The sequence below is a fragment of the Peromyscus leucopus genome, chromosome 11 (genome assembly GCF_004664715.2).
Source record: "Peromyscus leucopus breed LL Stock chromosome 11, UCI_PerLeu_2.1, whole genome shotgun sequence".
Taxonomy (NCBI): Eukaryota; Metazoa; Chordata; class Mammalia; order Rodentia; family Cricetidae; genus Peromyscus; species Peromyscus leucopus.
The window spans coordinates 44,457,192-44,483,359 of NC_051072.1; the positions used below are offsets into that span (position 1 = coordinate 44,457,192).

The 26,168-nt window shown below is 40.7% G+C and overlaps 1 pseudogene; it reads right to left on the reverse strand.

The window, feature by feature from the left end:
* Window positions 1-24,127, reverse strand: part of LOC114703200 — a 46,080-nt pseudogene extending 21,953 nt beyond the window's left edge.
* Window positions 24,128-26,168: the final 2,041 nt, after the last annotated feature.

The window sequence follows — 26,168 nt, forward strand, 5'->3', positions numbered from 1 at the left end:
ACCAAGGAAAATGACTCATCCTGTTACAGTTCAAGTAGGAAGTCAACCCTACTGCCTCCCAGAGAAGATGACAGATGGGATCCGTGTAGTCTACACGGTAGTCATGTCTAAGTCTAGAAGAATCTGAAGGGTGAACTTCCTATGGGAAGAGGGCTCAGTGTCCACCTTGTAGTCCCATCTACAGCTATCAGATGGTAGTTGCTTAGTAAAAACTTGTAGAATTTATTTAATTCTTATTTACAAATGGCAATTGCTGTTCAAAACCTCATTCAACCACAGGATCATGCACTTCGAGGCAGAGAAGGGTCAGTGTCCATTACCATGGCTTCTGGAAGTGCGCAGTGGCTCTGAAGGTCAGGAATCACTTCTACAGAGGACTTCAGGTTTTGGAGAAAAACACAGCTAAGCAGAAAAGGTAAAAATCATAAAATAGTTCCATGCAAGTAAGCATTTCTTTCAGGTTTTTAATACACACATGTACACACACACACACACACACACACACACACACACACACACACACAAATCACATAGTAAAAATAAAATTTAAAAAAAGTAAAACACAGTTTCCTGGAACAACAACAACAAAAAGGCAGTAGAAAAAAAAAACAAAAAAAAAGAACAACAAGGAACCAGATGCTTTGGAAAATATTTGCATAATGGAGTAACACTGAAGATGTGTGAAGTCTGTGACTGGAATTCCACATTGTCTTTTCTATCATAGAGATACATACATGCATGACCACTGGAAAATGTGTACAAGAATACTCCTCTTTTTAATCAACTGTATCCAATTAGTGTTGTCCATATATGCACAGGCTTAGAGACATCTACTGGAGCTTGGACAGCTTACCAGGGGCCACCTCCCTAAAGAAAACTGATTCTTCTTCCCTCGGCAGACATTGATGGCCACTAGCTCCTCAGCTGAGAATGGGGTTTTGAACAGACTGATCTTGTGTAAGGTCTTGTGTAAGCAACTACAGCCATTATGAATTCATGGCTACCAGGGCCCTGTCATATCCAAAAGACACTATTTCCCAGCAATTCTTCTCAATCTCTGGTTCTTACAATCTCTCTAATCCCTCTTCCTTGATGTTTTCTCAGTTTTTGTGGGAGGGGTATGACACACATGTCTATTTTAGGGATAAGCTCTCTATAGTCACTAATTGCCTTCACTTTGATCGATTGTGAGTTTCTGAGATTCCTCTCTCTTTAGTGTCTGAACTTAAGTTCTTCCAGCCCCCACCCCCATTAGCAGTGGAAAGCACATGGGTATCCTATAAGTTATTTTTAAGGTGTTATGAGATACCTGGCTGATAAAATATTGATATTGCCTGTCATCATTTTGCATCTTGCTATGGCCTAAATAACTTCTAGGACACTTTAAAAAACAAGACAACAAAAAACTAACAAAGGCTGGAAAACTGAACCTTCTGGAGCATGCCTGTGACCCAGGTCTTGGGAGGTGGAGGCAGGAGGATCGTGAGTGTCAGGCAATCCTCCCTGTACACTGAGTTTGAGGCCAGCAGGGATGAGTGAGACACCTGTCTCAAACATCCACTGCTGTGGAGATCGCTCTGTATGCTGTGAATGTGCTGCTCCGATTGGGTTGATAAATAAAATGGTGATTGGCCAGTAGCCAGACAGGAAGTATAGTATAGGCAGGACAAGCAGAGAGGAGAATTTTGGGAACAGGAAGGCTGAGTGAAGAGCCACTGCCAGCTGCTGCCATGAGAAGCAAGATGTAAAGATACTGGTAAGCCACAAGCCAAGTGGCAAGGTATAGATTTATAGAAATGGGTTAATTTAAGATGTAAGATCTAGCTAGCAAGAAGCCTGAGCTATTAGGCCATACAGTTTTAATTAATATAAGCCTCTGTGTGTTTACTTGGGTCCAAGCAGCTGCAGGACTGGCGGGTGAGAGTGATTTGTCCTGACCATGGGCCAGGTGGGACACAGGAAAACTTCAGCTACAATCCACTCCCTACTGCAGCCCATGAAAAGGAAAGAGAAAAAAGAAGGGGTAAGCCATACATGCCTGTGATCTTAGCACCTAGAGGGCAGAAGGGTCATGAGTTCATAGGGAGAGCCTGTCTCAAAACTTCAGAGCTGAAGATGTAGCTCAGTGGCAGAAGTAATCCCCTTCCATGGGGGTTCTATCCCAAGCACTTCAAGGGGAAAAATGGCAAACATGGGTTTTATAGTATAACAGCTCAGTACTTAAGTAGGTACTTAGCGTGCATATGACACCCTTGATTCATCACACACACACACACACACACACACACACACACACACACACACACAAATGAGACAGAGAGAGACAGAGAGAGAGAGAGAGAGAGAGAGAGAGAGAGAGAGAGAGAGAGAGAGAACAACCAAAGAGTAGCAAGAGCTAAATATGTTCATGGATAAGATATTCACTATTTACAGTTGGTAAAAATCAAACTGAGAAGCAAAACAGCAATGAACTGAGAATCAATGTCCTAGTCTGCTTTCCTGTGGCTGTGGTAAAAACCAAAAGCAACCTGAGGAGGGAAGAGGGAGGCCAGGGCAGGAGCTCAGGCAGTGCGTGGATTCCCTGGAGACAAGAACTGATGCAGAGTCCATGGAGCAGTGCTGCTTCCTGGCTTGCTCCCCATGGCTTGCTCAGCTGAGTCTCTTATACAGCCCAGACCCACCTGCCTGGGTGTGGGACCACCTACAGTGGGCTGGATCTACCCCTCCCACACCAATTTGCAATTTAGAAAATGCCCCACAGACCTGGCCACAAGCCAATCTGATCTGCGCAATTTTTCAGTTAAGGGTCCTTCTTCCCAGATAACTCTAGGTTTGTGCCAAGGTGACAGATGAAGCTGGCTATGACAATCAAGATGATGTTTGCCTCTGGCTGGGAAGGAAAAGGGTCAACTCAGACTTGAGAGTGACATTGGGGCCTTTCTGAGGCATTGGGAGGGTTTGATTTCATGACTTTGGTTTTCAGCCCATAGGTTCTTTATTATTACTATTGCCCTAAATGTATGCCCGTCTATAATTAAAAACAACAACAACAATAACCAAGAGGTAGAAGACTAGAAAGCCACATAAATAGGAGTTGACAGATTCTAGGACAAGGTTTAAAAATAAAAGTGTCTTCCAGCCTAATTTGTCATCTTAAGAATTAAAAAGGTCCTGTGTTACTCCCCACTACAACCAAATTACAAAAAAATAAAATAAAATAAAACTGACTGCTGCTGCCCAAGTATTGTCTAACCTCAAAATTAGATGCAAATGTTCTTTTTGGAGGGGGGTAGGGTTCAAGACAGGGTTTCTCTGTGTAGTCCTGATTGTCCTGGCACTTGCTCTATTGACCAGGCTGGCCTCGAACTCACAGAGATCTGCCTGCCTCTGCCTCCCAAGTGCTGGGATTAAAGGCCTGTGTCAGTGCAAATATTCTTATATGTCTAAGCTTATAGCCCTGGCTTTTTTCAGATGTAAGACTCTAAGAAGAAGGGAGTAAGATTGGCATGAGAAGCTAGGGCAATGGTGGTGGTGGTGGACTTCATTGAACTACACTGTGTACATACAAAAAGATGTCATAATGAAACCCATCAGTACAAATGATTCATATCTGTGGTGTTAATCTAATTGTACTGAAATGTGATTTTGATTGTATGTTAATAAATAAAGTTGCCCGGGGGTCAGAGCTATTAGAGCCATAGACAGAGTGTGGCGGTGGTGGCACACGCCTTTAATCCCATAGATCTCTGTGTGTTCAGGGATACAGCCAGCATTGGAGACATATGCCTTTAAGACCTAGGGGGCTGTACATTCAGACAGTGACGAGGCAGTCACGTGTTTGGGTTTACAACCAATGAGAAGGCAGAACAATAATACTATAAAAAAGACGTACAGACAGGATATAGCTCTCTTTCGGGAAGCTGGGACAGCAGAAGGAAGGGTGAGATTTTAGCTCTGAGTTCTGACCTCTTGGCTTTCTCTTTTACATTGTTTCTGTGTTTCTTATTTAATAAGACTGTTGGTTACATCAACATCTGGCGCCCAACGTGACAAGAATCCATTAAAAACCGCTTGGCTTGGCAGCAGGTCCGCTTTCCCGCAAGGGCGGCAGGCGGCTTCCTAGTCCGAGCTGCGGCTTCTTAGCCCGGGCCTAGGTCTGTGAGCAGCTTGCTTAAAGCCGGTGCTACAAACAACTCAGACCTGCCCTGCCGAACAGGGCCCTGCCTGTAAAGCCAACGCACGTGGTCGGAGCTTAAGGAAGCCAGACCCAAGCCTTGACTCGGCACAAGAGGGAACACGTGGCTGAATTTAAGCTTTAGCCAGCTACGCTTTCTTGTGCGTTCTCTCTCTCTCTCTTCTCTCTCTCTCTCTCTCTCTCTCTCTCTCTCTCTCTCTCTCTCTCTCTCTGGATTTACACCTGGGACACTAGGTGGCTGTTTTGAAAATCCTCTCGGATTTCTACTGTTCTACGCAGATTTGGTAAGTCATAACATATCAGATATTTTAAAGGAAACTATCTAAAAGAGAATTTTTTTCCACATTAAAAAAAAATGGGTTTTATGTGTACACTGGAAGAAAATTGGATTTTGTTCGAAATTTTAGGCAGTCTGGCAATGGAACAACTATATAATATTAGTATTGGTGGAATTATGCAGCTTATCACTATGCTAATCCTCATTTTACAATTTAAAAAGATAGTCGATTTAAGTGCCAGGATGACAGCTTTAGAAGAACTTGTTAAACCTGTAAAAATTCAGACAGAAGAAATTAACAGTGAAGTTGTTTCAAGTCTGGATCATAAGGTTACAGAAAGAAAGCCTGTTTTCACACAGTCACCCTTAATTTATCCTGTAACCATAAAGCAGATGCCTGATCAAATGGCTACACAAAATATTTGGGCTCCAATTGAAATGTTGGATTTAAAAAGGTTTAAGGAGGCAATAGTATCTTATGGCATGCATTCCCCATATGTAAAGCAAATGTTAAACTCTTGGTCAACATATAATAGGATAGTACCACAGGACTGGCGGGACTTGCACAAGGTGTTCTGGAACCCAGCCAGAGACTTCAATTTCTGACCTGGTTTAAGGAGGAGGCTAAAAACATAGAAAAACAATGGAGGGATAAAGGAATACAAGTTTGGCAGGATCAGCTTATTGGAGAAGGCCAATATGCTTCAGTACAAACACAATGTTTATATGATGTCCAAACCCTAATTTTATGTCGAACGGCAGCCTTGAATGCATGGGACAGAGTTGAGGAACCAGGAAAAAAATCTGAGTCATTTACAAAGGTGATGCAAGGCCCAAAAGAGTCTTTTACAGATTTTTTACAAAGACTGGCTTCAGCAGTAAAGAGAATGGTCTCAGATTCAGAAGCTGGTAACGCAATAATTGAATCTTTGGCCTTTGAGAATGCGAATGCAACATGCAAAAGAATAATCAGGCCATTAAGGGCAAGATCTGCACCTATGGAAGATTGGATTAGAGAAACAATTAATGTTGAGGCTGATGAGCATGATGATACGTGGGTAGGAGAAGTAATTTCAAAAGGTTTGAGGAGTGTTAGATGTTTTGGATGTGGAAAGCAAGGACATTTGAAAAGGGACTGTAGACAGGTCATTCCTAGAAACAATGTTTCTTCAAGGAACAATGGCAACAGAATGCCCCTTCCTTCTGGAGTATGCAGAAGGTGTGGTAAGGGAAAACACTGGACCAACGAATGTAGATCAACAAAGGACAGACAGGGTAATCCTTTGCCTCAGTCTTCGGGAAACTCCCAGAGGGGCCTCGCACAGGCCCCCAGTGCAAATCCAGTTCAAACCTTTCCTGCAGCCATAGAGGAAATCCCTGCTCTGAGCGATTAAATAACCAAATGCCTATTGGAATAAATCATGCTGGTCAGGATGATGAAACAGAGAGAATAGAAAATTCAGGAGAAAACATAAAGAAAAATTTTTGGCAAACTTCTATTAATGAACAAAGACCAAAATTAACGATAAAAATAAATGGTGTTTTGTTGTCTGGTCTGGTAGACACAGGTGTGGACGTTACCATAATTGCACCAGAATTTTGGCATCCAACTTGGCCTCTTCAGGAGGTAAACGTTCAACTGTTAGGAATTGGGACATTATCTCAGGTGAAACAGAGTGCAAGATGGCTCGAATGTATAGGTCCAGAAGGACAGAGAGGAAAATTAAAACCATATGTGGCTAACATAACTATGAACCTGTGGGGTCGAGACTTGTTGCAACAATGGAATACTCAGATTAACATCCCTCCAATCTCAGAAACAAATCATAAACTAGCACATGTTACTGAGAGAAATATTAGAAGATATTGTTCTAATGAGTGGTCACCAGCCATCCATATTATACAAGAACAGGGCACAATAACTGATGATCTTCCAAAGACACCAACAGCTCTACCTTTAAAATGGTTAACAGACAAGCCTGTATGGGTCCAACAATGGCCTTTAACAACACAGAAACTCCAGGCTTTAGAAGAGCTGGTAGAAGAACAGTTAAATGCTCAGCATATTGAAGAATCAACCAGCCCTTGGAATTCTCCTGTATTTGTTATTAAAAAGAAATCTGGTAAATGGAGAATGGTAACAGACCTTAGAGCAATTAACAAAGTAATTCAGCCAATGGGCTCTCTACAATCTGGGATGCCTTTGCCTACTCTGTTACCAAAAGGATGGCCTCTCATAGTTATTGATTTAAAAGACTGTTTCTTTTCAATACCCTTACAAGAAAAAGACAAAGAAAGATTTGCTTTTACAGTGCCTACTTATAATAATTCTCAACCGGTTAAAAGATTTCAATGGAGGGTCATCCCACAGGGAAAGTTGAATAGCCCAACTCTGTGCCAATACTTTGTACAACAGCCATTGAAAGTGATACGTAAAAAATTTCCTAAATCTATAATTTATCATTATATGGGTGATATTTTACTAGCTGACTCAAATGCAGATACTTTAGAAATAATGTTTGAAGAAGTAAAGAAAAATTTGCCTTGCTGGGGATTACAAATTGCTCCTGAAAAGATACAAAGAGGAGATTCTATTAATTATTTAGGATATAAAATAGAGCTACAAAAAATTAGACCCCAAAAGGTGCAAATTCGGAGAGATAGACTACAGACTCTTAATGACTTTCAAAGATTATTTGGAGATATTTCTCATCTACGAACTATTGTTGGGGTAAAAAATGATGAACTGACTAATTTGTTCAAAACCTTAGAAGGTGACAAGGACTTAAATAGTCCAAGAGAATTATCACCTGAAGCTGAGAAAGAATTGGCCTTGGTAGAAAAGAAAGTGCATGAAGGGCACGTGGATCGTATTGATCCAAAGCTGGATTGCATTTTGGTTATTTTACCTTCTAGGCGTTCTCCTACTGGAATATTAATGCAGAGGGAAGATATTATATTGGAATGGATATTTTTACCAAATAAACCAAATAAAAAATTAAAAACTTATGTGGAAAAAAATCTCTGACTTGATTTACAAAGGAAAATTGAGACTTCGTCAATTAGCAGGAATAGACCCAGCAGAAATTGTCGTACCATTAACTAAGGAAGACATTGAAAAATTATGGACAGAAAGTGAACCTTGGCAAAGAGCTTGCAGTAATTTTTTGGGAGAAATTAACAGCAAATAATAGAATTGATCTTATAAAGAGAGCTGAATGGATCTTGCCTCAAATTGTACAGCAAAAACCCATATCTAGAGTTTGTACATTTTATACATATGCCAACAAAGAAGGAAAGGCAGGTTACAAATCAGAAAATTTAAGTAAAGTGATTCAAAGTCCGTATAATTCAATTCAAAAATCAGAATTGTATGCTATTCTGTTGGTATTAATGGATTTTTCAGAACCTCTCAACATAGTAACTGACTCTCAGTATGCTGAAAGAGTGGTGTTACATATTGAGACTGCAGAATTTATCCCTGATGCTTCAGAATTAACTTCACTATTTATTCAATTACAAGATACAATCAGGAAAAGGAATCATCCTTTATATATAACTCACATTCGATCCCATACTGGTCTGCCAGGCCCTCTAGCACAAGGCAATGATGAGATTGATAAATTATTGATAGGAAATGTGCTGGAGGCCTCAGAATTTCATAAAAAACATCACGTCAATAGTAAAGGTTTAAAAAAGGATTTTTCCGTAACCTGGCAACAAGCGAAAGAAATAGTAAAGAAATGTCCTACTTGTTCCTTCTACAATCAAACACCATTACCAGCAGGATGTAACCCAAAGGGTACTCAGAGAAATGAAATCTGGCAGATGGACGTGTTTCACTTTGCAGAATTTGGAAAACTGAAATATGTACACCACACCATCGATACTTATTCAGGATTTCAATGGGCAACTGCTTTGAGTTCTGAAAAAGCTGATTCTGTAATTACTCATTTGCTAGAAGTTATGGCCATCATGGGTATACCTGCACAAATCAAAACTGACAATGCTCCATCATATGTCTCTGTTAAAATGAAACAGTTTTTTGCTTATTACAATATAAAGCATATTACAGGCATACCACATAATCCTACAGGTCAAGTAGTTATAGAAAGATCAAACAGAACTCTAAAGGATATGCTAAATAAACAGAATTGGTAACAAAAACTCCCAGAAATAGACTGCATAATGCTCTTTTAACTTTGAATTTTCTGAATGCCAATGAGAAAGGAACAACAGCTGCAGAGAGACATTGGATAATAGAAAAAACTACAGAATTAAATCAGCCTATATACTTTAAGGATGTGCTGACCTCAGAATGGAAACCAGGGTATGTATTACATTGGGGACGAGGTTTTGCTTTTGTTTCTACAGGAGAAGATGAGCTATGGGTACCATCAAAATTGATAAAGGTTCGATTTGAACAAGAGAGACCTCTTAATTAGAGGAGGTGATAGTTCATCAACCAGCATGAACATCCAATTTAAACTAACTTGTATCAATAACACATGCCTTTTCATTTAATCAGATAATAACTTGCCAAAAGGAAACATCCCCAAAATTAGTCTTGGGGAAAGGTTTTTGTTTTTGTCTTTTAGGAGAATGAAGGTTAAGGAATCTGAAGAACACTGGACAAATGAGACAACTGAAGAAAAAGGACAAATCATCTATCCCAAGAAACAGAATGAAACGGTGTATGGGTATATATTATCTAAAAAATTTTGTGTCTTCCTAAATGTTTGTTTCTGCTTTTCTCTAAAGATTTAACACTATTGGTCTTCTAATAGTCCCAGTTCAATTAAAATTTAAAGCTGACTTTGGAGTTGGAGAATGGCTCTCTCCTTCTTTAAACTCAAGCATGTTGTTAAAAGGAAAATGCAAACTCCCTGTATCATGCCAGAATAAAAGAGCCATCTTCTGCTATGGTACAGGACAAAAGCAAAATTAATTAAGGGACTATTCTATTACTAATCTCAACTCTTTGATTCTATTCTGATTCTTTAAACTTTTCTTAAAGTATGAATTTTATATCAAAATTTACAAGATTAATATATAGATATTTAGATATATATACATTTTAAACTTTGTTAAGATATGAATGGTCATATAGAGTACTAACTAATTCTAGAAAAAAGGCTAGCTGCATATATATGTTTTTGTGTTCGAGTCTCTTATCAGTTTTCTGCAGGAAATCACGGCCAGGCCTAACATCAACTGAAGTCTCCAGAAAGAAGATGGGGCCCCGCAACAACAACAATTCCATGTGGACAATAATAATATCATTAAGCTGACAAACATCATCCACAGATCAGCTTTGAACTACAAGGTGCTCAGAGCAATTTTGAGATGACTAGCTGAGATGATCCAGTCTCAAAGACTACTTGAATAAGGACTTGAGATAAACCCTGAACTTTGGCATTATACACAGACTGGATAATGAAGGATATAGTTACCTTTCCTAGAATTTGACAATTAACCTAAAATTTTTCTTTCAGGATAAAGAAAACTTCGCCCATACCCAGCAGGAAGCAATTTTAAGAATGACGCCCACATTCCCAAAGAGGTGGTGTGGGGCAGGTGGTTTTTTGGTCTTTTTAATGGGTTTTGGGTCTGGGATAATTTTCAGTGTTTAGGGGGGTTGGTTACAAGTTATTGTCAAGGGTTAGGAAAAAGGCTAAGCAAAGAAGATTAGATTTAAGGTTCTTGTTTAAAAAAAAAAAGAAAGAAAAGAAAAAGACAATTACTAGTTTTAAATACTTTACATTGGATTGGATTGTTTTATATTGTATACAAATTTGAAATTGATATTGTTAGAAAATGCTATATGTATATTTCTAATTGTATTCATACCATTCATTTAACAATGTAATGCAAATTTCTGATCCTTGAATGTTATTATTGCCAACTATTAGGATATAAAGAAATGAAAGTTAGTAGTTAGACATTACAATAGAACTTGTAGTCATATTAGATATATTTTAAAAATTGAGCAGAGATGTTTTAGACAGGTCATCTTCAAACCCTTCAGAGATCTACAGAATATGGCATTTAAAATGTTTTAATAACTTAGAAAATTTTTCTTTTTTGAGACATGTCGGCTCCTGGCAGTACCAATCTACTTCAGAGAAAATATGGGCATTGAAGAAACTGCATATGGAGTCAACTTTCATTGTGGCAAAAGTTAGCCACTGGACAACAAAGTATCCTCGAATCAACAGGACAAAATGGACAGACAGGACACGAAACAAAGGACTACTGATTCTTGCCAAAACAAGTGTGGTTATGGCTTTATCAAAAGGCATCTTCTGAGGCCAGGACAATATGGCCCATCCCTGAAGTGGCTTTCGCAATCCGGAAAAGGTACAGTGCCCTTTTCTTCGAAGGCAGCTTAACAGACAGAGGGCCAATGGCTTCTGTTGTGCAATGGAACAGCAGCTGAAAGCTCACTCCTCTCGATAGTAGACTGGCATTTAATAGAGGGATGTGGAGAAGAAGGGTATGCTGAGATGAAGCCATATATACACAGCCAAGAAGAATGAACAGCTGAATTAAAAAACTGTCAACAATTTCCAGAATTTAAAATCCTGAATCATGACAGGACACTAGTGGAATTCAGGTGTTTCTGGTACGTGGACTGCTCTCACCCAATGTGAGGTTGAACTGTTGACCTTGTGTACATCCTACATCACAAATGAGTCTGTCAGATACACTAAGCCTATAGGCTGAAGATGATGCCCCAACACTGCGGAGAAACCTCAGGTGACTACCAGGCAGCTGGCTGTTTCTGTCAACTCACAAATTTTTTGGAAGTTGCTTGCATGCACTTCCTGTTTTTATTTTTGTTAGCTAATATTATTCCCTTTTTGGGTCTCTGAGGGAGTTGAAGATTAGTTAGTTATGGTTGAAGATTAGTTAGTTATAGTTGAAAATTAATTAGGATAGAAAGTGCATTAGATACATCTTGGATTTACCAAAATAGGATAGATAATGGAATTATTTTCTCTGATTTGTCAAATACCTGTCTAGGTATTTATTATTTGTATATATTGTATATAGTTATTGTACTTTTGTATATAGTTTTTCTTTTGTTAGTTATAACCTTTTGCTTTCTTTTTCTTTTTATTAAAATAGAAAAGGGGAAATGTGGTGGTATTCTAATTGTACTGAAATGTGATTTTGATTGTATGTTAATAAATAAAGTTGCCCGGGGGTCAGAGCTATTAGAGCCATAGACAGAGTGTGGCAGTGGTGGCACACACCTTTAATCCCATAGATCTCTGTGAGTTCAGGGATACAGCCAGCATTGGAGACATATGCCTTTAAGACCTAGGGGGCTGTACATTCAGACAGTGATGAGGCAGTCACGTGTTTGGGTTTACAACCAATGAGAAGGCAGAACAATAATACTATAAAAAAGACGTACAGACAGGATATAGCTCTCTTTCGGGAAGCTGGGACAGCAGAAGGAAGGGTGAGATTTTAGCTCTGAGTTCTGACCTCTTGGCTTTCTCTTTTACATTGTTTCTGTGTTTCTTATTTAATAAGATAGTAAGACTGTTGGTTACATCAACACATATCTGCTATAAAAACATTTTTAAAAGAATATTTGGGGGCTTGCAAAATGGCTCAGTGGGTGAAGTCCCAGCTGCCTAGTGTCTAGGATCTGCAATGTGAAGGAGTGAACACACTCTGACAACTTGATGTGCTCTGTGGCAGCATGTCCCTCTCTACACATGTAATAAAATGTAATAGATACATGTAATAAAAAGTGTAAAGAACATTTTTAAAGATTTGCAATTTTGTCATCATTATGTCTCAAGATCAGATAATAAATAGACTAATTTGTCTTAAACTCTTCTGAAGCCAAAATAATTTAGTATAATTTTAGGTATATATTGGATGCATACAGGATACAGCTGTGCAACCAAACAAGATTTCAATACAGAGGCAGCTTCTAAAGCCTTCAAAGGACTGTCACACCAAAAGACATCTACAACTGTGCTTTGCCTTCTTACTTATAACTACTGTATTTTAAAATATATTCATTTAAAACTCAATCTTTTAAATACATATATCACAAATACACAGTCAAAACACTATCGATATAAATACAAAATCTAAAAAAATTTTTAAAATTATATTTAAAAAACCCCAAAATCCTATTACGTCAGCCTCCCAAGAGTTAGGATTACAGGTGTGCACCACTGTGCCCAGCCAAAAATATTCACTGTTCATTCTACCTATATTGATATTTATTTCTGAAATTTTATTACCAATTACTTAATGAAAACAAAAATATTTTTCTTGCAATTGGACATTTCTAGAGACTTTACTGGGTCAAAAATTAATTAAGATGTGTTGGAAAACTCACAGAAAAGAGGATGAGAGTATCACTCAATGGGAAAGGGCTCGCTTACCATGCCCAGTCCATGGGTGCGATCACCAAAACTGGAAAAAGAAAACCATGGAAAGGAAGCAATTCTCTTATTAAATTTTAAAGAGCAGAAACAGAAAACACTGAGATTCTAGAAGAGGAGGAGGAAGAGGAGGAGGAGGAAGAAGAAGAGGAAGAAGAGGAAAAGGAGAAGAAGGAAGAGGAAGAAGAGGAAGAGCAGCTTGCAATTAAAGGAATCAGAAAGGCTTGAAATTGTTGGCATAATTGTGCTAGAGCAGGAAGTCATGAATTCAAGCTATTTAGCTACATGGAGAGTCTGGGCTACATAGAGAGATCCTGTTTTTAAGAGTGTGTATATTGACCCAGCCAAAACCAAGATCTAATCATGATTTAAGGAACGCTATACAGGGAGTGTCTTGGGAGGAAAGAGATGAAGCTATAAGGATGCATCCTTCACAACAGGAACCAGAGGAGGGGGCAGATCCTATCCATAGGGAAAACATGGACAGAGAGGGATAACCATTGAAGTACATTTCAAGTCAAGAGAATTCACCATGCTCACTTGGGAAAAAACTTGGTGTGCTCTTCTAATGGATCGTCACCTTCCTCCCATTTCCATATACATCCTTCACAGGAAAAGCACCGGACAATGTCGTTTTTGCCTAGAATGAGGGAATATGGTCAGTTCAACAGCACATACACCTGTCAATTCACAAGCGGATAATAACTCCAGATTTCATTAGTGAAATCCTATTTGCATCTCCAATTGGATTGTGTGGTAAAGTCATGCATGGGTCACTAGGGGGCACTAGTTCACACAGGACTCTTGGTCCTTCAATGGGGTGTTCAGCAATAGTCACTGAATGTTCCTGTGCACCGTGTGCTCTGATGAAAACCCTCTCCCAACCTATCATCCTGAAAGTTCTGCTGTCAGAATGTAGAACAGAAGATCTGCGAGAGCAGAGATTTTTGTCTGATTTGGACACTAATGACACACTGGACATTCACAGATATAGGCAACCAATAAGCATTTGCTTAATGCATAAATCAGAAAGCAAATATTTGAAGATCATGTGGGAAACACAGGAGCAAATATAGGAGTCTTGAAGTAAGTGAGATCATGAAAAATTACATATCTCTTCTCTTATTATTGCTGGGTATACTCCACTGGAAATAGAAGCACATTGCTCGTAAGCCTGTATTCTGTGGAAAGGATTCTAATTTGCCTGAGCCGAGGGATCAAACCGGAAACGAAAGATCCACCATCTCCCACTCTTGGACCATGAAGGCGCTGTACAATTCGAGCAGAGAAGAGCCTCCCTGTCTCTCTGGCCAAAGCTACTAGGGCCTGGAGTTTGCAGGTTGTCTAAAATGAGGAGCTGAAAAGGAAGAGGGTGAACATAAAGGAGAAGGGGCCTAGAGGGAGCCATCCCCCAGCCTCTGGAGCTCCAACTCTTTAACTGGGCATACTGCTTCCTGAGGGAAATAATTCAGATTCCTCAGCAATTCTTAAAGGTAGGTATGGCCATGTAAGTTCTGGTTAAAGAAACATTAGGGAGCTGGGGAGACGGCTCCCTGGGTTAGAGGGGATTGATGACTGTGCTCACTGTCAGCCCGGACCTCAGGTTCAAGTTTGGAGGCTGAGCACCAAGGGAATTGTGGGAAACTGAAGGTCTTATGAGGCAGCAAAGGGATCTATGCGGAATGATGGAGAGCGGAGATTGCTGAGTGGAGACAAATGCAAGACCTGGACAAGCCCATCTGGTGGACACAAAGGACTGACTCACCTGTGTAGAAAAGGCCTGCTCTGACCAGAGCTTCAACAGCCACAGGGGACTCAAGGGGCCAGTCCTTAAAGGTGTCCAGCCTTAGTTCTTCATTAGCGAAGATGCTGTCATTGCAGTAAGCTTGGGGGTTGAGGGGAGAAAAAACAAAACAAAACAAGGATGTAGGTGAGAGCAGCAGGCTTTGATCGCAAAGTTCAAGTGAGCTGTGTGTGCAGGTGGAATGATCTGGTGTACTGTGCTTGCGTCAAAATAATTGAGGGTGGCTGGAAAAGCATGAAGGGATAAAAGATACAAGAGTGATTGTTAGAACTGCTGGAGCAGAGCTGGAGCAAAGGCTGCATTCCTTCTATTCATGGGAGCAATGTGTTAAATCTAATTGAAGACTGTCTCTTGGTCGTCAGGCGTCAGGACACAACAAAATCGAGAGGAGACTCTCATTTCCAGAGTCAGTGTCAAGATTTGAGAAAGGCGACGTCCCCTGCGGCTCCCATAAAAACAGTCATTTTGATGGCTTGCTCTTTGAGATGACCATGCTGGGGGTCTCCATTAGCCTTTCTGCCTCATCCTGGCCTCTGGACATGTCTTCTCCATGCTGTGAGGACTTGAACATTAAATTGCCTTTACCTTGGTTCTGACAAGTTTTTCAAGATGAAAGCTTGCCTGTGTTCATACTTAATCCTAGGATTAGACTTTTGTTGTTGTTTTTGCTGATTTACATATTTCTCTGGGGCAGAGTAGATGACACTTGATATGCACATTCATTCTCCTGGCAAGAATCTTGCCCTTAACTTGCTTATTTATAGCATTGCCAAGAGCGTGCTAGGTAACACTGTACACTCCCATGGTAACACTCATGGCTGTGCCTGTCATATTGATAAACTACAGATTCCTTTTTTGCAGAGTCTCATATATGTGGCCAAAAAGCAACCACTGATAGGTCTGGAGAACAAACACTAGACATTTCTTTGTCTCTTTTCTGTCTGTCTTTTTAGAAAATTATTGGAAGATAATAATTCCTGTTCAAGCCAACAGGAAATTTTGGTTTGGTTTATTTTTTGAGACTTTTTTTTTTTTTTTTTTTTTGCTATACAGCCCAGGTTGGCCTTGTATTTGCAGTCTTTCTGCCTCAAACTTCTGAGTGATGGGACTGTAACCATGGGCCACCACACCTGGCACTAACCTGAGGGTGCATGTTGCATTTGCATTTGTTTTGTTTTTGAGACAGAATCTCATGGAGTTCAGGGTGGCCTCTAACTGAGTATCATATTCCTGGCTGCCCCGAACTCCTGTCTCTATCTCTCAAGCGCTGGGATTGTAGGTATGGGTTGCCACCCTCAGCTGACGTTGGAATTCTTGCTATTGGCACCATCCTGTCCAGTGATCTCTATGCTCCATGTCCCACCCAGATGGCTGGACTCAGGGCTCAGCATGCCTGTGGACAGATGTCCTACTATGAGCTAAATTTTAACTCCAGCTCTTCTGTCTTGAGGTGCTGGGAAGAGAACTCAAGACCCTTGCCCATGTTGGGTAAGTGTTCCACCAGTGAGTAATATCCCCAGACCTGTCACTTCATTTTATTGTGAATATCCTTGCTTTCTTAACAGCGTACTGAGCCTTTTAAGAAGGCTCTAGGGATTTAGCATGTAGCTCAGTTCACAGAGCATTTGCCTAGCACGCAACAAGTCCTGGGTGCCATCCTGAGCACCTCCTAAGCTGAGTGTGATAGTGCACATGTGGAGTCCTATTCTGAAGAAGTGGAAGCAGAAATATCAGAAGTTCAAGGTCATTCTAAGTTTGAGGCCAGTGTGGGAAAACATGAGTTCCTGAAAAATGCTGTCAAAACATTTTATCCAGAAATTATAGTTGTTTTACAGGAAGTGTCAGTTAAGGAGATGACTGACACTTCCTGTCATATGTATCTAGGTTCATAGTGTGAATGAAAAGAAGCTGTGTCTAGCTATGAACAAAAGAACAAGACACCTCCTGGAAGGAGTTTCTGTGCCCACAGAAACTGGTGGACCTATTGGAATAATTTCAGTACGTGGAAAGATTGGAATTTTGTTGGTTCAGAGGCTAATTACTTATCTTAGGCTAGTTTTAACCTTCTGGAAGAGCCACATCTTGTCTACTCTGGATCTGAACTAACACCTCATGACAATAAATAAAAACCTCTTAGAAGCTACTAACAGCAGAACACTAGCTTCCACCAACCCAAGAGCTAAGAATGTCATCAGATAGAATCTTGGACCTATAAAATAGCTTCCCCCACCTATCTCATTATACCTACTGTAAAACAGGGGAAGGTGGTCTTGGCCAGTTGGAGCCAAGAAGCCCTAGAAAGTCATGGCCATGACAGAATTCATGTGGAAGATTTACTGGGGGAGGGGAGGGAAGAAACACAGAATGGGAGGAAGAGAGGGGAAGAAAAGAAGAGATGGGACAAGGAGAAGGGTGCAAACATAGCCTCGTGGTGGGGAGGAGGGAGAGAGAGAGAGAGATGAATTTGAAGAAAGGAAGAATAGAAGGAAGGAAGAAAGGAAGGAAGAAAATCAAAACATTAACATCTCTATAGCATTTTTAGATTTATAATTCAACTTTACAAGTGACAAAGAATGATGAACCAGACTACCTCCAACTTAGGCTTAAAAGCCATCTTAGAGTAAAGGCAAACTAGGTTTATTTCTGTTTATGATTAAACCTCCATTTCCCAAGGATTGGGCTATGCCCGGTAACCTTAACTACAAATGGTTCTGTACTATCTATTCCAAGAAATAGCAAACCATGTCTTTGTTTCAAAAGGTTATGACCACCTGTTGTTATGACTACCAAATTAACGCCTTACAATCATGTCTGTTTCAGGTGGTCATTATGACTAACTGGTTATGCTTATGTTCTGCTCCTGTAACACCCTGCCCCCATTTTGCCCACCAAATCCCATTTGGAAAGCCCCTATCCCTGAGCTATAAAAGCCTTGTCTTCCTCACAGCCAGTGCAGACCTCCCAAACCCCGCCTTAGGGGGAGGCAGTTTGTATACATGAATAAAAAAAGCTTGCTTTAATTCATTGCTTGCTTTAATTTGACCATAATGATTTGTGTCCATGATCTTTCTCCTCCCATCTTTGGGATTAACAAGAAAAGTCTGATGGGATACTTTATAGTCCTGTCCTCTATTTTAAAATGCTCCTTTAAATGAAAATGTGTTTCTATACATATTTAAATTTATATGGAACATTTTGTAAAAAAAAAAGTAAATAGTCATTAAGACTTATAAATTAACGTGTCACTTTTGAAAGCTTTGTAAAGCTTCAAGTCTAGTAGTTCTTATGAATCTGCAAAGATCTTAAAAGAATAAAAGTGACCCGAAACCTGGAGAAGTGGCTGTGGGGGTTGCTTGTAACAAAGAAAGAGAGAAGCAAAGCCTTTGGAATGTGCCTGAGGTTTTACCTGATGCCATAGGCAATTCTCTTCTGACCCAGCAATTGACAAAATGCTCTCCCTGAGAAACAGAAATTCCGGTTATTGATTCATTTATAAAATACACATCTATGTTGTGAGCAGCAACTGAAGATGGCATTCTATTAGACACTCTAATAGACATTCTATTAGAGTGGTTGGTGAGACAGGTCTTTAATGTTGGCTAGGTTATTATGGAATTTTTTTTTAATTCATTGCAAAACAACAGTAAGTGTTTACCTGTAGCCAAGTGGAAACCGCAGGGTCTTACAGAGCACCCAGCTCAAAACAGAACTAGGTTACCCAGCACAGATACATTGTAATTAGTGTGGAATGAAGACTCAGAGGAACCTTTCCAGTTGAACAATATACTGTCTAGGGAAACTGTACCAGTTTTTTTCTGAAGGAAGCGCCTTTCCCCCTGATTTTCAGTCTAAGTTCATGGCAGGAGTCAGAGCCAGCCAAAAGCCAGCTGTGGAAAAACAAATTTTCCCCAGCTTAGTAAGACAATGTGCTCCTCACCCCCATACATACCCCATGGGTGAGATGCAGAGGGATAGAAGGAGAAAAAAAGAAAGACACAGAAGCCACGAAAATAAACAAAAACACCTCACCCTTGTGATTTAGATATTATGTAATAAAAAGATTTGGGGAAAAGGTGGTTGTGAATTACCATTACATGGACAAATCCCTCATAGCTTTGAATATACTGGGCAATTTCCTTTGAGGATTTCTTACTTTGAAGAAATTCACATCTGTAATGAAAAATATAATTGAGCACTTCCCCAATACTGTGATAAACATGTCCCATATCACAATGCATATTCATTTTTTAATGTGTTGATGATTTTTGAGCATTTTATTTTTTAAAAAAATTATTTCATTTTGTGGTAGTTTGAATGTAATTGGCCCCCATAAGCTCATAAGTACTGGCACTATTAGGAGGTATGACCTTGTTGAAGTAGGTATGGCCTTGTTAGAGGAAGTGTGTCACTGTAGGAGCGGGCATTAAAGTCTCCTATGTTCAAGCTATGCCCAGTTCAGACCACTTCCTGTTGTCTGTGGGTCAAGATGTAAGGACTCCAGCTCCTCTCCAGCACCATGTCTGCCTACATTCCACCATGTCACACCATGATGATAATGGACTAAACCTCTAAAAGTGTAAGCCACCCTATTAAATATTTTCCTTTGTAAGAGTTGCTGTGGTATTGGTATCTCTTCACAGTAAAAGAAAACCCTAACTAAGACATATATGATGTATTTTAATCATATTTTCCCCTCCCCTCACAATTTCAGGCCCCAGGTTCTCTTTCCTAGCATCAAAAGCAGAGAAGAAGAATGGCAAATTCAAGGCCTTGGATTTGTGGGGAATTTGATCTTGGGGACCAGATGCCTCTGACTGGCCAAGCATAGCACTGCCTACCTCCCCAGAAAGGTTCCAGCAATTCCAGCTCTGCAGGGTGTAGGGGTAGGGATGGACTGTAGAAGTGGTCTGCCCAAACATCCTTTCTAGACCAGTGGTTTTAGAAATCCAAAGGTACCCAAGTCCAGCTCCAGCAGTGTTCAGGTTCCAAAGAGGAGGTGTGGAGTCAGTGAGGGGAGGAGACTGATACAATCTGAGGGGGAATCGGGATGGTGAATCATGTATTGAAAATAGGTTACACCTTATATACTGAACAATCGCGTCATAGTTTAACCACGAGCAATACTGAAAGCAAACTGAATGATTCCAAGATGGAAGTGGCCATCAATGTCATTGTAGTGTTTTTCTTGAAGCCAGACTCTAAATGCCTGTTGTTCTCCAAGGTTCAGTAACCCTGCTAGGTGCTCTCTTACACTCCCTCCTGCACGGACTTAGCCCTTGTGGTCAGGAGGTGTCAGACATTGAGACCCAGAAGAGCGATTTTCGTTCTTCAAGGGACATGACATAGTGTTTGAACCATGAGCACCAGTGTCGAACTGTTTCCTAATTGCATTTCTCTGTACTTTAGTCTTATAACATGGGCCTGTCCCCTCCTATGTTCCCAAAAGGGAAGGTCCTGATATCTTATTATTTTTCCATTATACCATACCATTCTGATTCCTTCAATGTGTGTTCCTTCATATAGCAAAGGGGAAGCAAGCCAGTCTAACTTCTTAACAGACTCTTCTCTCTGTGGGGCAGACCAGATCTTGCCATTCATCCAGTAAGCAACCAACCGTGGGCACTATTCCATACTATATCATTAACTGATTTCTTGTCCTAAGTGGCCTCAGGCTCTGGATCTGGGCCCTCTGTTTCTCTTGTGTTTTTCATCTCTGGACCAGGTATACCCAGTTAGCAAATCTTGACCTTTTCTATTATTGGTGTAATGGGGTTGGGGGCACAATGGGGAGTCCTGTGTGTGGAGTAGGCAGAGTTATCATGCTACATAGTTCCATGGTGGCAGGGACTTTTTCCAAAGAATTATTTTTTTTAAAGTCTTCCAATGTATACATTTTCATCTTTCAGAGCCCACACAAATATCCCAAAGGAAGAGGCATAAGGGAACTCCCATAACACATAGGGAGAATCATTAAAAATTAAGATAAAAAGTTGCTGGGGAATTGTGGTCCCCGAAACCGAATTGCTGGAACTCTGTTACGCAGCAGTGGTCACCATACAGGATGTGCCACAATGGGGTCAAACGACCCCTTCACAGGGGTCGCCTAAGAACACTGTAAAACACAGAAATTTACACCACAATTCAAAACAATGGCAAAATTACAGTTTTGAAGTAGCAACTAAGTAATTTTATGGTTGGGGTCACTACAACATGAGGAACTATATTAAAGGGTCGCAGCATTAGGAAGGCTGAGAACCACTGCTCTAAAGTTGAAAAAAGAGAAGTCTGAAGTTGTGTGTGTGTGTGTGTGTGTGTGTGTGTGTGTGTGTAGTGAGGGACATATAGAAAAGAGTATTGTGTTACTGTGTCAACAAAATGAAATGATAAAAGCTGGAAAAAAAAAAAGGTAAAGTGGAGAGTGATAGGGGAAAATACCCTAGGTCAACCTGTGGCTTCCTAAGCCCATGCATGTACACACACATATACTATACATATAACCACATAGTACATACATCAACAACAAAATCTGTATAAGATGTTAACTGAAGTGTGAGAGGCTGTTTAGGTTCAAGTGATTCATACTTTTCACAATATGATGAAGTCCTTTTTCTTTGAAAAATTCTAGAGTTATCGTAATTTGGATTCGGGAAAGATATAAATAAAACTCAAAGGGAAGATCCAATAATGTGGCTCCTTTGTCTCTAGCTTTATTTTGCTTTTAAAAACCTGAAACTGGAGACTGAAGAGATGGCTCAGTGGTTAAGAACACTGGCTGCTCTTGCAGAGGTCCTGAGTTCAATTCCCAGCAGCCACATGGTGGCTTACACCTGTCTGTAACTTCAGGTCCAGGGCTTCTGACACCCTCACACAGACATACATGTAGGCAAAACACCAATGAACATAAATTAAAATTAAATAAACAAACAAAAACCTGAAACCAGCTAAAGCCGGTCTGGAGAGGTGATGACTCAGTGGTGAAGAGCACTTGCTGCTCTTCCAGGGGACCTGGACCCACATGACAGCTCACAACCAAGTCCAATTCTAGGAGCTCTGATACCCTCTTTGGTCTCTGTGGGCACAGGCACACCATACTATACACACACACAGACACATATATGCATATATGTACAAATATATATGTGTACACACACACACATATGGGGGTGTATACATAAAATAAAAAAGGAATGAATCCTTTAAAACATTTATTAAAACTGAAAAGTTTTTGATGAGACTTTTTATAACTGTGGCTGGATGTCTTTCTTTAGTCTTCCAAGAAGGGCCATTTTACTTTTTTAGAGTTACTTTTTAAAGTCATGAGGTCAACAACTTGGACTACTATGCATGTAAGTGCTAATGCAAATTAAAGCCCAAGTTGACCTCCAGCAGCAGTTCATTCTATGTTGACAGTGAGAGAACACATTGCCTATTAGGATACTGTTACTCATGGACTGAAATGCTGAAGAAACCCCTCCCCCTATTTTGTTTTTTGCAAAAATCAAGGTATATTCTAGGGTTTCCTGGTTGACCTCAACAGATAAACTGAGCTGATAGTTTTAGTTCAGAAATGATCTGAATGTAGATTTACAGTCTACGCGTACAGCTGGCTAAGTGAGATCGCTTTCACAGTTCTGCATGTATCCCATCGGCTCCCCATTAGTTCCTGAACTCTTAAAACTGGTATTGTAACATTATCACAATGTTTTGCGCCAATTTTATAAACTTTACAGTGCAATATGTGTTCCTTTTCTGAGGCAAACCAAAGGTATATTTCCCAAGGTTCTGCTGCTATCAGCAGCGTTGATGGAGGATCTTTTATACATTTGTAATAGATAGAAATAAACCAGATTGCAGTTTTTGTTTTTCTTTTTTTGAAAATTTAAACCATGTACCAAGTTTCTGGTCAAGATTGTGTAGGATAAGTTAAACATAATTGCATTCTATTAACTAATATGAGTGTATTTCTTATGCATATAGCTACATTGAAATAAAGTTCTAAAAAGCAAAAAAAAAAAAAACTGAAAAGTTTAAGAATAAAGGATTTGTCTGCTTACTTGGGGAACCACTTGGCATGCTCCTTCCAAGGATCGTCTCCTTCTTCCCAGTTTCCCAAGCATCCATCACAGGAGAAACACTGCACAGTGTCCCTTTTACCTGCAGATGCAGTGACATGTTTTGACTGGCCAGCAATGGCACCAGGTGAGACCATGGAGCTGATCATCTTGTTCCAGAACAAGACAGACTCCAGCATGCCTGTTCGTCCATGACGGCTCTGGCTGAATCCTTGCCCACAGTCCCACTGCCCTAAAAGACTCCCTCCCTTCTGAGCTCTGGACCTCCATCCCCTAGCCCATGGCCTTCCTCATATACACAGTCCAGGGAATTGAATGTGCTAGGTAAGCTCTTTAGCAGTAAGTTCTACACTCAGCCCACTGCTGGTACTCACCAGGTCTATATTAAAAGAAAAGCAACATTTTATTTTTATATATATACACATATATGTGTGCATGTATACACGTATATATATAATATAGACTAATAATGCTATATTAAATGTATATTAAAGCAGAAGTAAATTTGCTAAAGTTGAAAGTTGATGAAATACACGTTATGTCTAATGTAACACAGTCCACCACTGAGGACTGATAATGAAATATTGCCTACATTGGAACCTAAATTTTAAACTCCAAAGAAATACCTCATAAGATAGAATCCAGTTACCTGTAAAGACAAAGCCAGCTGCTGAGAGCACACGGGGCGATGTCCCATGGGCATAAAACGGCCAGTTCTCAAAGGACTCCAGTCTGGCCTCCTCTTCTTGGTACCTTGCTTTGCCACCTATCAGCTTCTCGGGACTCTTCACCCTGATGTCATACTTGCCGATGTTACCGACTTCTTTGCCCAAAAGGAACTCGCATCCTGGGCGCAATCTCCTGTGGCTTTCTATGGGAGTTTTCCTTAGGCTGGTGCAAAAGAGGATTAAGCTGCAACAGAAGCACTGAACCCCAAGTTTCACCCCGGTAAAGTAAAACCCAGCGGCTGCCATGTCCTGCGGAGTCCACGATCTGAATGTGTCATAGGTCACGAAAGTCTTTAATCGCTTGGCCTCACTGTGCATGTGCGAGTTAAAACCTTTCTTCATTTTCATTCGTTCCTGATGCTCTTCTTCTTCTTGACTCTTTGCGAGCTGGACTGCATCCACACCGAGAAGAGCAGAGAGCTCAGGGAGAAACTCATAATCAATCTCGGAAATCCGCTCCTCAGAGGCTTCCCCGTGAGTGGCCATTTTCTGAGAGGACAAGGAAAGCAGATGATTGGTCTTCTGGTTAGTTTTATTTTGTTGTGATGAGCACCTTGACCAAAAGCAACATAGGAGGAAAGGGTTTATTTCTGCTTACAGTGGTGGTTCTGTAGTTGAACGTCCTTGTCGGACCGCCAGCTCCCCAATAAGGACACAGAGACTTATTAATTATGAAAGCTTCGCCTTTAGCTTAGGCTTGTTCCCAACTAGCACTTAGGACTTAAATTATCCTGTTTCTATTAATCTGCATTCTGCCACGAGTCTATTTACCTGTCTTCGATCCTGTATGCCCGACTCTCTGTCTTGCTATCATTTCTAGAGTGCCTAGATTCACCCAAGTTCCTCTCTTTCCCCAGGAGACCCACCTATTCTCTCCTTCCTCGCTATTGGACACTCAGCTCTTTATCAAACCAGTCACATTGATATCTTAATACTGTGTAAACAACTATCCCACCAACATGGTTCACCATCAAGGGAAATCAGGGCAGGAACTAAACGCAGGAAACTGGAGGTAAACACTAAAGCAGAGACTGTGGAAGAAGAATGTTGCTTACTGGCTTAACTTCCCATAGTTTTCTTAGCTTAATTTCTTTTCCTTACCTTTTTTATTATTATATTTATTTTTTGTTTTTTTTTATTTATTTATTTACTTGTTTCTTTTTCAAGACAGGGTTTTTCTGTGTAGCCCTGGATGCACTGGAACTTGCATTTTAGACCAGGTCAGGCTGGCCTTGAATCAGAGATCTGCCTGCCTCTGCTGGGACTGGTTTATTTTCTTATACAACACAGGACCACATGCCCTGAGGGCACCACTGCCAGCAGTGGGCTGGACCCTCCCACATCGATTAACACCAAGGAAATACCCCACAGACTGCCCACAGCCCAGTTCTGATGACAGCGATTCCTGTTTCTGCCTTTGAAGTTCTGGAGAGCAGGCATGTGCTTTCCTAACTAAAACGGGTCTTTCAATGAAGCATGCTCTTTCATCTGACACCTAGCAGAGGTTTCCCTTGGAGCAGTTACACATTTGACAACACCTAATGCACCATAAAGAGTTCTCACTACTGTGTAAAATCCACCCCAGCAATGGTCCCTCTGGAGTTTTCTCAATCCTCAGGTTACTCAACTCTTATTTTTTAGTTATTTTTTCTTATTTTTTTTCTAGGTATTAATACAGTTGTCTCTCTATATCCTCCCCTTACAGTCTCCTTAGTGATCATGAGACAAAGGTCATGTTCTTATCTATGGACACAATTGCCCCACTCTAGCATCCTGCTCCCTCCCTGTAAAGAAGGAACTGGCCATGACTTGGCAGCCTAAGGCTTTGCTTAGTTGCTTTCATTTTCACTAGAACAGCCTGCAGTGACTTTTCCTGTGCTGGGATGAAATACCCTGACAAAGCAGATCACAGAAAACAAGGTTTATTCTGACTTACAGTTTGAAGATGTATTTCCACCGGGGCACAGGAGACCTGGTGTCAGGAGCAGGAAGTCAGCCGGTCACAGTGCATCAGCAGCAAGGATGCAGAGAAAATGACAGGAAGTGGCACCAGGCTATAAAGTCTCAAGCCTGTCCCCAGTGACCCACTTCCTCCCCCAGGCTCCACCTCTTAAAGATTCCAACATCTTACCAATGGCACCCCAGCTGGACACCAAATGCTCAGACACATGAGCTGCTTGTAGGAGACTTTTCACATTGAGAGCACAGCATAAGCCAGGGTACAGTGTCCTCTACTAACATCTGTATGTGAATACCTCCCTCCACACTCTCCTCTACTAACATCTGCATGTGAGCACCTCCCTCCCACACTCTCCTCCACTAACATCTGTGTGTGAATACCTCCCTCCCACACTCTCCTCCACTAACATCTGTATGTGAGGACCTCCCCCCCACTCTCCTCCACTAACATCTGTATGTGAATATCTGCTTCCCACACTGTCTCCACTAACATCTGTATGTGAATACCTCCTCCCACACTCTCCTACACTAACATCTGTATGTGAATACCTGCCTCCCACACTCTCCTCCACTAACATCTGTGTGTGAATACCTCCCTCCCACACTCTCCTCCACTAACATCTGTATGTGAGCACCTCCCCCCCCACTCTCCTCCACTAACATCTGTATGTGAATACCTGCCTCCCACACTCTCCTCCACTAACATCTGTATGTGA